The following is a 12,351-nucleotide window of genomic DNA, read 5'->3' on the forward strand; positions in this document are numbered from 1 at the left end:
CATCTTTCTCTGGCTCCGCTCACACTGTCCTCCCCTTAAGGTTATATTCGTCAGGGCTTTGTCTTTGTCCCACTTCTCACTCTGTGTGCTCTCTTTCTGGCCGAGTTCATGTAAGTTTCATCTCCAGAATATGTCTCTTACCCACCTTCTGTCCTCCACTGTGCGACCACTGTGGTACAAGCCACTGTTCTTTCTCTTGGTCAACTGCAGTACACTTTGAACGGGACATTCTGTCCTGTGCTGCCAGAGGGAACTTTTGAAATTCCAAATTTGAACACATCACTGTCCAGCTTATGACCTTTCAATGATTTCCATCGCTCTGAGGATTATGTTCAAAGCCTTGACTTGACATTAATAGCCCCCTACAGTCTAGCCCCTGCCTACCTCTTCAGCCTCATCTCTTGCCATTGGTCAACTTCTACTCTATGTCCAGCTGTCCTGAATTGCTTTCATAGTTCCATAGACTCACCAGGCTGTCATTTTTCTGTGGAGTTTTCCACGTGCTGTTCCCTCTTCCTGGAACTGCCCACTCCCCCGCCCCCCGCCGCGCCCCCTTCACTTGGCTAATCACTCAACTCTAGGTCCCAGCTAAATGTCACTGCCTCGCTTCCTTGGACTAGCTTAGTATTCTGCACCGCATAACACTCATCCCACAGCTGTTATTAATGAAATCATAATGTCTGTAGGCTCTGTGAGCGCAAAGACATGTTGCCTTTTTCACTACTGTAGCCTCAGTACTAGCACATAAACTCGTTGCTGTGGGGTCGATTCCGACTCATACCGACCTTATTGGACAGAGTATTAACTGCCCGATAGGATTCCAAGGAGCAGCTCGTGGATTCGAACTTGGGATTTTTCGTTGGCAGCAGAGCTCTTAACCGCTGCGCAACCAAGGCCGTTAATAAATAGTTGTAGAATTAATAAATAACCCTTTCTACCAGCAGAGGTTTGTGGAGCTCAACCAGAACCCTCCGAAGGACACAGAGCAGGCCAGAAAGGAACCCTCCCTAACTCAGATCATGATTAAAACCACCCCCACGTTGACCTTTGTTCTTGGGAGGTAAGAAGCCCTGCTCACTGTAGCCTCAAGCCTCGAAGGGTTAAAGATCTAGGCAGCTGTTGGTGATTTTGCAAGGTGTTCCAGAGGCTTCCGTAGGTTAAAGAGGTTTGTGTGGTAGATCGATTGAGGATATGGGCTGCATTTCTTTCTTTCTTCTCCTCTATTCAAAAAATTGGGTATCAAAAAGGAGAAAAGCAAAAGAAGGAGTTGGAGACGACGACACAAATCGGTTGAAAGATATAAGGACGGAAAAAAACACAGCGTGTGGCAGCGGTGGGATTCGAACCCACGCCATCGAAATGACTGGAGCCTAAATCCAGCGCCTTAGACCACTCGGCCACGCTACCTCCCTCTCTGAGATGCTTCCTCTCAAACTATTTTAGTGTGATGATGCGAACGCCTTCTGCTTGGTAAGTCCCGCCCCCATAAGTTTGCGCATGCCCAGTATCGGCCTGACCCAAGCTTTGGTAATTCCAATCGCGTCAAAAGCTGGGCAATGAATAAGGAAGTCGGAAGAAAAATTGACGCCTTTTTATTGTGATGTTTGCGAAGAACACTGAATATACCACGGACTGCCAAAAGAACGAACAAATCTGTCTTGGAAGAAGTGCAGCCAGAATTCTCCTTAGAAGCAAGGATGGCGAGACTACGTCTCACTCTGGCCATGTTATCAGGAGGGATCAATCCCTGGATTAAGATTTCATACTTGGTAAAGTAGAGAGTCAGCGAAAAAGAGGAACACCCTAAGTGAGATGGATTGACACAGTGACTAAACAATGAGCTCAACCATAGCAACGATTGAGAGGATGGCGCAGGACTAGGCAGTGTTTAGTTCTGTATGTAGTACACAGGGTCGCTATGAGTCGGAACCGACCCGACGGCACCTAACAACAATAACAACAGCGATATCGTCCTGGCGCCTCCCGCGCTTACCGCCGCACATAACCCCGGCTGCAATAACTATAGTGGAAACGCAGGGTTAAAAAAAAGAGTTCCCAAGTGTTTAGAATTGATATTCAATCCACACATGTGGGTTTGGATTTGAATTTTCATTTTCCGTGGGCGTGGAACCGACTGTGGCCACCTGGGGGCGGTGCCGCGCTGCCGCTTTTTTCTCGCCGGACAACCACAGTGTGCACTGAGCAGGGCCCTGTCCCCATCCTGCAGGTCCTCCATCCCCACCCCAAGTCGCTTCTGTAGCCCTGGGTGGCTCCATGACTTGGCCTCTGCTCCAACGATGTGAGAATCGCGGGTCCAGGGAAGAAAACCATTGAAGGCTGTTATAGGTCATTTGCATGTGTGGCCTCCCCGATCATAGCTATTATCCCGACTTTACAGAAGTGGAAACTGACTCTCAGAGAGGCTAAATAATTGTCTCAGGTTTTCTACCCAGAACCAGCATTCCCAGCGTCCCAAGTCTGTGTTCTCCTATGTGAACTATTTCAGTGCCTTTTAGAAAAATGCAGTTTTTAGAAAAAAACAGAGACGCACAGAGCATATAGTATATTTTCGTCCAATATTTTTCGACTACTAGCCGAAAGTTTGGCGGTTTGGACCCACCCAGTGGCACTTCTGAAGACAGGCCTGCCGATGCTCTTCCAAAATGTCGCAGCCTTGAAAGCTCTACAGAGCGGTTCTACTCTGCACATATGGATCTCCATGAGTCAGAACGGACTCCACCGCAACCAACAACAACCCCCCCAGTTCCTCCAAACATTCTCCAGTAGTTGAAACACTTGCTAGCAGCTCCTCAACTCATTCTCTCTCTCTCCTCCTCGCTCTGATAAATTCTAGCCAGCATTTATCAGGCACCTAAAACCCGTTGCCTTAGAGTCAATAGAACCACTCCATAGGGTTTCCAAGGAGCTGCTGGTGGATTCTAACTGCTAGTTAGCAGCCAGACTCTTAACCGCTGCGCCACCAGGGAGGGCTCCATCAGGCATCTCCCCCCATTGCCATCGAGTCGATTCCTACTCATAGCGACCTTATAGGAGAGAGTAGAACCGCTCCGTAGGGTTTCCAAGGGGGACCTGGTGGATTTGAACTGGTGACCTTTTGGTTAGCCGCCGAACTCTTAACCACTACACCACCAGGGTTTCCGTCAGGCACCTAGTAAGCCTGAAAAGGAGCCCTGGTGCCCCAGTGGTTAAGGCTCCGCCTAACCAAAAGGTGAGTCGTTCGAACCCACCAGCTGCTTGGTGGGAGAAAGATGTGGCAGTCTGCTCCCATAAAGATTACAGCCTTGGAAACTCTGTGAGGCAGTTCTTAGTCCTGTAGAGTCCCTCTGAGTTGCAATCGCCTCAAAGGCAATGGGTTTGGTTTTTTTGAGTAGGCCTGATTAGGGAACAAGCAGGCCTTCGGGGAAGAAGAGCTGTTTGTGGAGCTTCTCGGGACCCTGGTGCCAGAGAGCTTCTCCAACAGAACACAAACCCAGCGGCAGCAAGGCCATTAGCTCATCTGCTCCACTGAGCATTTCTCTGGGGACCTCCCACAGTCCTGCTGACTCTGCTTCTTGGTGATTTATGCCTGCAAGGGTGAGCTGCAAGGGCCACTCCTATGCAAAGCCCAGCAACAGCCTGGTAAGGGTGGGGAGGCCACGGAAACCAGAACAACCAGACTCTGTTGAGGTTTGTTTGTTTTTTCTTCTTAGCAACATTTAAAAATAACTTTTGCAAAAAGTGTTCCTTGTTGAAATTCAAGCAAATATTCCTAAGAAAAGCACAAATAAGAAAATAAACTCACCTTTAATTTCTCCACCCAGTTAAACTCTGTCAACGTTCTAAATGAAAGTGTTTTCTTTTTTCATTTTATAAATTTGAAATGCGATGTAATGCATGCTCATTGTAAGTTAGAAAAGAAGTCAAATCACATGTATGAAAAGGGAAATTCTCTTCCTCACCACCTTCTCCTTCACAATCAAATCACACAGCTCAGAACTAAGCACTGCAAAGATTCTTCCAGATCTTTTCCTATGCAAATGTATAGGCAAATGAAACTAGAGGCCCAAACATGTCCCATCAAATCCTGGGCTTGGCTTTGCACTGGGTAGGGAAGTAACAGTGGTATCTAAAGGATAGGAAAAAGAAAGAAAACAGTTGCCAGTGAGTTGATTCCGTTTTGTGGTGACCCCATGTGTGTCAGAGTAGAACTATGATCCATAGGGTTTTCAATGGCTAATTTTCCAGAAGTAGATCTCCAGGCCTTTCTTCCAAGGTGCCTCTGGGTGGACTTGAACCTCCAACTTTTATGGCGGGCCAAGTGCATTAACTGTTTGCACCAAAAGCAGAAGAGTGGTAAATTCAGAGCTTTCTGTAGCTCTAGGTGGGCCATCCAGGTAGCTCTGTGATGGGCCTCATCTCTCATGGCCTGTAGGTCCAGGACCTTCTGAAAGATTGAGGATGAGCCAAGGGGGACTATCGTGCTGCTGCTTAATAACGTACACTTTATACCCACTGTGGACAAGGAACCCAAGCAGATAACACTTAGGGATCATGTCTTCCCGTGGTAGACTAGCTGGCCTGTGGGAGGATTACCCCAGCTTCCTTGAAGTTGGCAATCGGCAGGCAACCATGACTGGACAAAAGTATTTCAGAACGGACCACTGTTCCCCATCATATCTTTTGCTGAGCACCCTGGAGAGACTGAAGCAGTGTAGAGCACTGGATCACTGAGCTGAGGACACTCAATCTGCAGCAGACTTCCTATGAGTGAGAAGTGAACATTTATTGTGTGGAGCCATTGAAATGTCTGCAGTGCCTTTAGATGAATTTGTGCTGTGCTATTGCTGAGAATTATTATTTTCTCAAGGCAGGTGTGTGTGTGTGTGTGTGTGTGTGTGTGTGTGAAAGAGAGAGATCTAATAGTTACACCTGGGAGACCAGAAAAAAATGAGAGGCTCTGTCTTCCTCTTGGAGAAACCTCAGAAAGCACCAGAACTTGGCAGGCCCAAATGTGCCCCGAAACCCATTCCCACTCGACCCCAGCCATGGCGTTATTTTTTAAATTTTTGATTGTGCATGAGGTGAAAGTTTACAGAGAAAATTAGTTTCCCATTTGATAGTTTGTATGCAAAGTGTTCCATGACTTTGACTTCATTCCCCACAATGTGCCAGCACTCCTCCCATTTCCATCCTAGGTTCTCCATTTCCTTTCATCCTGAGTTGCTACCCCTTCCTGCCTTCTCATCTTTGCCCTTGTGCAAATGTTGCCCTTTCTATCTTCCGTAATTGCTTGTTCCAAGGAGCACGTTCCTCTCAGGTGTTCTTGTTTATTGTATGGGCCTGTCTATGGTTTGGCTGTGCGGTGGTCTCTGGGAATGGCTTCAGTTCCCGTCCAGAAGGGTGTCATAGGGCCATAGTCTCAGGGGTTCCTCTAGTCTCTATCAGACCAGTAAGTCTGGTCTTCTTTGTGAATTTGATTTTTCATTCTGCAATTTTTCTCCTGCTCTGTCCAGACCCCTTTGTTGTGATCCCAGTCAGAGTGGTTGTAGTGGTAGCTGGGCACCATCTAGTTCTTCAGGTCTTGGGGTCGTGTAGGCTGTGGTTCATGTGGTCCACCAGTCCCCTGCACCAATTGCTCCCTTGGGTCTTTGGTCCTCCCAGCTATGGTTTTATTTGAACCAGAAAAACTCAGGCTTTGAGAAATGTTCTTCTGTAGGTTAATTTTTTTTAAACAGCTTTATTGTGATACAACTCACATACCACACAATTCATCCATTTAAAGTGTATAATTAAATGGTTTTTAGTATATTCACAGAGTTGTGCAACCAGCACCACAATCAATTCCAGAACATTTCATCACCCCAAAAAGAAACCTATATTCGTTAGCAGTCACTCCCCATTACCCCCAGCCTCCCTTCCTCAGCCCTAGGCAACACTAATCTACTTTTTGTCTCTATAGATTTGCTTATTCTGTAGATTTCATATAAATGGAATCATGCATTTTTTGTGTCTGGCTTCTTTCACTTAACATAATGTTTTCAAGTTTCATCCATGTTGTAGCTTGTATCAGAACTTTTTTAAAACATTTTATTGTGCTTTATGAAAGTTTACAGAGCATATTAGTTTCCCTTTCAAAAAATTTATGCACAAATTGTTTCATGACATTGGTTGCAAAGAACTTCATTCTTTTTATGGTTGGATAATATTCCATTATATGGATATACCACAAATTGTTTATCCTTCCATCAGTTTATGGATATTTGGGTTGTTTCCATTTTTGGGGGTCTATCATAAATAATGTTACGATAAACATTTGTGTACAAATTTTTGTGTGGCTATATGTTTTCATTTCTCTTGGGTATATACCAACAAGTAAAATTGTTGGGTCATACAGTAATTTCATGTTCAACATGTTCAACATTTTAAGGAACTGACAAACCATTTCCACAGCAGCTGCACAATTTTACATTCCCACTAGCCATGTGTGAGGGTTCCAGTTTCTTTACAGCTTCGCCAGCACTTGTTATTATCTATTTGATTATGTTATCGCTAGGTGCTTTTAAGTTGGCTTCAACTCATAGCAATCCCGTGTACAACAGAGTGAAACACTGCCTGGTCCTGTGCCATTCTCACAATCATCGTTATGGTTGAGCTTATTGTTGCAACCACTGTGTCAATCAACCTCGTTGAAAGTCTTTCTCTTTTTTGCTGACCCTCTACCAAGCATGATGTCCTTCTTCAGGGACTCATCCTTCCTGATAACGTGTCCAAAGCATGTTAGATGAAGTCTTGCCATCCTTACTTCTAAGAAGCATTCTGGCTGTACTTCTTCCAAGACAGATTTGTTCGTTCTTTTGGCAGTCCATGGCATATTCAATATTCTTCAATACCATAATTCAAAGGTGTCAATTCTTCTATTTGATTATAGCCATCCTAAAAAAAAAAAAACAAAAACTAAATCCGTTGTCATCGAGTCTGACTCATAGTGACCTTAGAGGGCAAAGTAGAAGTGCCCCATAGGATTTCCAAGGAACAGATGGTGGGGCAATGTGCCTATGAGGAGCCTTCCCTGAGGGGTTTTATTTTCTTTCTTAGAAACAGTCGTGCTGAGGTGCACTTTAATTTTTTCCCTCCTATGTTTAATTCCTCTCTGTTGCCTGAACTCTTCAACAGAGTCTGAACATTTTGTGCGACGGTGAGGGGGATGATTAAGGACCAAAATAATGAAGTATGACCTGCCCCACATCTCCCTGCGGAGACCACTGAGGGGACCCGTCTTCGTGAAGTTACTAGGGGTGACACCTACTTCTCTTACAGAGCTCAATTCAAACGTCACTTCCTCAGAGAAGCCTTCCTGAACCCCGGAGTAAGCGGGTTCGTCTTTACAACCTCTCAGTGCCCCCTACACTTCTCGCTCATAGCGTGTCTCACAGTTTATAACAGTATGGAGTAAAGACTACTGGAGTAATTTGTTTTCTATCTTCCTACCCTACTACACAGTTGGGCACCCCTTCTCGAATTACCCACTTGAGAGGGTGCCCCCTCGCCGCCGGGTACTAGGATCGCTCCACGTATTAGATTCCCACACTGCGTGCTCAGCCGGCGAAGGAGCCACCGACGCTGCACCTAGTACTTCACCAGAGGCTCGGAGGAGCGCAGAAACCCAGAGAACTGAGCGGCGGCTGCAGCAGCTGGGACCGCCACCGGGAGGCGGCCACGTGCGCGCGGCCGGCCGCAGCCCCGCCCCGCCGCCTGTTCCTGCCCCGGCCCTAGCCGCAGCCCCAGCTCCGCTCACTCCTTCCCGGATCGACGCCCGCGCACCGGTCGCTGCCGCTGCTCCAGCCCCGCTCGCGGTCGCCTGCTCTCACGCCCTTGGCCTCTGCCGCCCGCATCGTTCCAGCGGCCCCGCGCGCCCCTCGGGCCCCGGGATCCTTTCAGCGGCCCCAGCACCCCGGGGTCCAGGCATCCGCCCCGCGCGGCCCCCGCCGCCTCCCCGGAGCGCCGGCCCGCGCGCCCCGCTCGACGCTCCCCGGCACCTTCGGGGGGCCCGCCCGTCCTGCACCCTGGAGCGCCCTGCCGCGAGCCTCTGCCAACTCCTCTGGCTCCTCGCGGCCGTGTGTAGCGGCTCCCAAACCTTTCCGCCCGAACGAGGTAGGTGCCGGCCGCGACGACCAGGTGGGCCGGGGGCGGCCGCCGCGTGTAGCCGGCGCCCCGAGCGCGGTGGGTCTGGAGCTTGGGAGCGGGTCAGGGGCGGCGCGGGAGGGAAGTGTGGGACCGTTTCTCTTCAGGTTGTTCAACTCTCGGGGCTCAGTGTTTGCTTCTGTAAAATGGGAAAGTCGTGCAGATGAATGGCGATCTCCATGACTAGGAAGGCTCCTGGCACGCAATGGGTAGTGTTCTGGCTGCAGGAGGGATCTCCGGGGCCTTCGCCCAGGGCGCCGCTGAGGCCCACGGAGAGTGGGCGCACTGCTTTCCATTCTCTTGCTGGGCCGGAGCCAGAGCCCCCACCGTGTCCTCTGAACCATAGGCCTGCGTCGGCCGGAATTCCCGGAGCCTCGAGGACCGTGTAGACGCGCCTTTTCTGCGTTGTTGGCAGTGGGTGTTCGGGTGTTGGCAGGCGCAGCTGACATGTGCGCCAAGGGGCTGGGCATTGATATGAGAGTGGCGGCGCTGGGGCGGGGGCCTCCGGGGTATGTCCCGGCCTAGACCCGCCTGCGCCTGCGGGGGTGGGAATGGCGGGGAACCAGCCCAGCTGCGACCCGTGTGACGGAAAAGCTGCTCTAAGGGGTGAAGAGGAGCGAGATCTGCCATAGGTGGGGATCCCTAGGAGCCTGACTTCTGAGTTTGGCCCTGGGCGCTCCCTGCCTTGGGTCCTCTTAGCCAGGAAAACAGGACGGAAATAGTCAAGGGCTGGAAAAGGCTGAAGTTTTGGTTTTGAATTCTGACTTATCGATTGTGTGGCCTTGGATGGGTTGCTTAACCTCTCTGGCCCTTGGTTTCTTTATCTGCAAAATGGGTGCAACATTAGCACCCACCTTCTCCGGTCGTTGGAGGCGAGTTAATATATGTTAGGTGCTTCGAATAGTGCTTGGCACACAGTGAGTGTGTGAATGCTGTGGTCTCTGGGAGGCAACTAATAGCAGAGACTCCTGGACAGGTTGTAGAGTCACAGGGAACTGAGTAACATAATCCACCTCTGATTTTACAGAGGAGGAAACTGAGGCCCAGAGTGATCCCCAGATCCCTAGAAGCTGCCTTGAAGAGCAGCAGTGTAAACAGCAGACTCTTAACAGACAAGATGGACTAAGTACTGGAATACTGAGCAAGCAATTAGAAGCTAATAAAGCCCACTGTGGGGGGGGGGGGTAATCAGGGAAGGCTTCCTGGAGGAGGTGATGTTTGTGCTGAGTCAGGAAGGATGCCAATGGAGGGAGGTGGGGCTTGGGAAAGTAGGGTTTGGAGAAGTAGGTATGCTGGTGTCTTCCTTCTCTATGGCCTCCATTAAAAAAACAAAACAAAACAAAACAAAACGTTGCCTTTGAGTGATTCCGACTCATAGTGACCCTATAGGACAGAGTAGAACTGCCCCACAGGGTTTCTAAGGAGCAGCTGGTGGATTCCAACTGCTGACCTTTTGGTTAGCAGCCGAGCTCTTAATTAACCACTGTGCTGCCAGGGCTCCATAGCACCTGACATTCGTTTGTTCATTTATTAGTTCAACAAATACAATAAAGCCTCTTGAGTACATGAATTCAAGAAATCATCTTTATTTGAAGCCAGTAAAATTTGTTACAGCAGCTAGTTGGCACAGTGGTCTAAACCCTTGACTGCTAACTAAAATGTGGGCTCTTGGAACCCACCAGCCTCTGCAGGAGAAAGATATGATTACAGCCTGGGAAACCCTATGGGGACAGTTCTACTCTGTCCTATAGGATCGCTATGAGTCACAATCGACTTGCGGGCAGTGGGTTTTTTTTTTTTAATAAATTTTCTATAACATATAGCTATGAATAGATCAACTTGCAAATAGAAGGTTTTATTGTCAAGAAAAAGTGAAAAATGAATTATTTCAAGAATGGAAAATAGCAAACTCCCCTGGTCAGAGGTCTCCATATTAGAAACTTCCCTAAGAGAGTAGGAGTAAAGAATTGCTGTGTGGTTTCTTAAACCTTTGCATGAAACTGGTTTGTTCCTTCTGGAAGCTTCTAGGATCTTCTCCGTATCCCAGTGTTGTGAAATTTCAGGGCAGTGATTCTCAGTGTGGGTCTCTGCATGTGTTGTGCTAGGAACTTGGGCTCTTTCTGACTGGAAAGACTTGTCCTTCAGTTCTGAGAAATGTTCTAGATTTTTTAAAAACAAATTTCCTCCCCTCCATTTCCTCTGTTCTGTACTGATATTCAGATGTTAGACCCCTAGACGGGTCCTCTAGTATTCTTATCTTTTATCTCCTGTTTTTTCTCCCCTCTTTATCTTTGTGAGCCACTTCCTAGGAGGTTTCTCAACTTTATCTTCCATGAAGGCTTTCATTTCTGTAAAAGATATAACTAATTTCCAAGTGCTCTTTTGTGTTGTTTGAAAAAATAGCATCTTGTTCTTGCTTAATGGGTGAAATATCGTCTCTCTCTAAGGATACTAATGTTTTTTGTTTGTTTTTAAGTTTTCTTCTAGTAGATTCTCAGCTTGTTCCAAGTTGTTTTCTTCTGCTGGGTTGTTTTGGTGTGGCTTTCATGTGAGGTACTTTCTCAAATTGTCTGGTGATTCTCGGCTGTCTGCGAGAACGGGGCATCAGTAGGCTCTTTGGAAGGTGTGTGGGGTTTGCTGGCTGTGGCCTTTCCCTTGGGTGATCTGGCCAGGCTGTTTCACTGGGGAAGGGTGCCTTTGAACCTTTTGTCTTGCACTCTTCAGGTTCCTCAAAGAAGCCTTGTCTAGGCTTCTGCTGGCTGAATTGGCTTCTGGTTGTCAGGACGCTGGGAGCAGTAGGGAAGAAAACTGGGGATCAACAGCTCTTTACCAATGGTTTGTTCAGCCTCATTCTCTAGGATTCATTATTTCTGGTCCAATCCTTAAAGCTGGAGCAGAAAAATTGGAGGGCCAGGTCAATACTGAGAAGTCTCTAATCAAAGTAATCGCTGATCTAAAAAAAAAAAAAAAAAGGTTTTGTGTAGGGGGAGATTAGATTGGTTCTGCTGGCAAAGAAGCTGCTGGCTGTTACCCAAGTGAACTGAAAACGTTACTAGAAGAAGGTGGTTGTATTGACAGTCATGTCTACACGTGGGATGAAAGCAGCTTAGTGTTGCTGGATCAAACTCTTGCAGCCAGGGCTGATGGGCACAAGCAAGACAGCTGCAAACAGAGGTAGGAGTGAGTCACTCATATGCTGACAATGAGGCAGAAGATAACAGTCCTAGGTCCCCCCACCCTGCAAAAGTCCCAGGGCTGTGGAACTTTCCAGAGAAACATTTCAAATGGCTAGCAAGTCAGAGACTGGACAGTGTTGAGTTCTTCACCTGTGAAGCTTTCTAGAGCTGGCAAGGACTCCACAGGAAGTGGCTGAAAAGCTGGTGGCAAAACTGCAAAAAAATTTCTTTTGGCCAGTGGTTCTCAAACGTTAGTGTACATCAGAATCCCTTAGAAGGCTTGTTTAAACACAGATTGCTGAGCCTACACCCAGAGTTTATGATTCAGGAGGTCTGAATTTGTATTTCTGACAGGTCCCAGGTGATGCTGCTGCTGTTGGTTTGGGGGCCACACTTTGAGAACCACTGGTTTAGGATGTAGTGACAGAGGAAAAGCCCTGGATTCAGCCTGCACTGGCTTCCAACTCAACTCCCTACTTTCTCACCATGTGATTTGGGGCAAGTCACTTAACCTCTTTGTTCTTCAGTTTCTTCATCTGTAGAATGAAGCTAATAGTGTCTATCTCCTAGAGTTCCAGGGAGGCTTCCTGGAGGAGGTGATATCTAAGCAGAAACCCACAGGATGAGCAGAGGATTTGGCCAGGGGAGAGTATTATGGATTGAATTGTGTCCCCCCAAAATATGTGTTGTATTACAGGGGAAGTCAGTACAACTGGACTAAACCAAATCTAAGAAGTTTCCTGAATACAATTCAAACACTTTGAGAGACAGAGTAGCAGGGGTAAGGGTCTGGGGACCATGCTTTCAGGGGACATCTAAGTCAATTGGCATAACAAAGCTTATTAAAATGTTCTGCATCCTACTTTGGTGAGTGGCATCTGGGGTCTTAAAAGCTTGCAGGCAACCATCTAAGATGAATCAATTGGTCCCAACCACCTGGAGTAAAGGAGAATGAAGAACACCAAAGACACAAGGAAAGTATTAGCCCAAGAGA

At 47.8% G+C, this 12,351-nt stretch overlaps 1 protein-coding gene and 1 non-coding gene across 2 annotated transcripts in view; one reads left to right on the top strand and one right to left on the bottom strand.

Annotated features, from left to right (window-relative positions):
* Window positions 1–1,325: 1,325 nt before the first annotated feature.
* TRNAL-UAG (transfer RNA leucine (anticodon UAG)) lies at window positions 1,326–1,407 on the bottom strand. The gene has a single exon. It is a non-coding gene; the product is annotated as a tRNA-Leu (tRNA).
* A 6,631-nt stretch (window positions 1,408–8,038) lies between these two features.
* Window positions 8,039–12,351, top strand: part of EEF2K (eukaryotic elongation factor 2 kinase) — a 71,272-nt gene continuing 66,959 nt past the window's right edge. The window contains exon 1 of the mRNA XM_004373322.2: window positions 8,039–8,151. The gene's annotated coding sequence lies outside the window, so the exon portion shown is untranslated. The remainder of the gene's footprint in view (window positions 8,152–12,351) is intronic.

This window comes from Trichechus manatus, unplaced genomic scaffold (genome assembly GCF_000243295.1).
Source record: "Trichechus manatus latirostris isolate Lorelei unplaced genomic scaffold, TriManLat1.0 scaffold00024, whole genome shotgun sequence".
Lineage (NCBI taxonomy): Eukaryota > Metazoa > Chordata > Mammalia > Sirenia > Trichechidae > Trichechus > Trichechus manatus.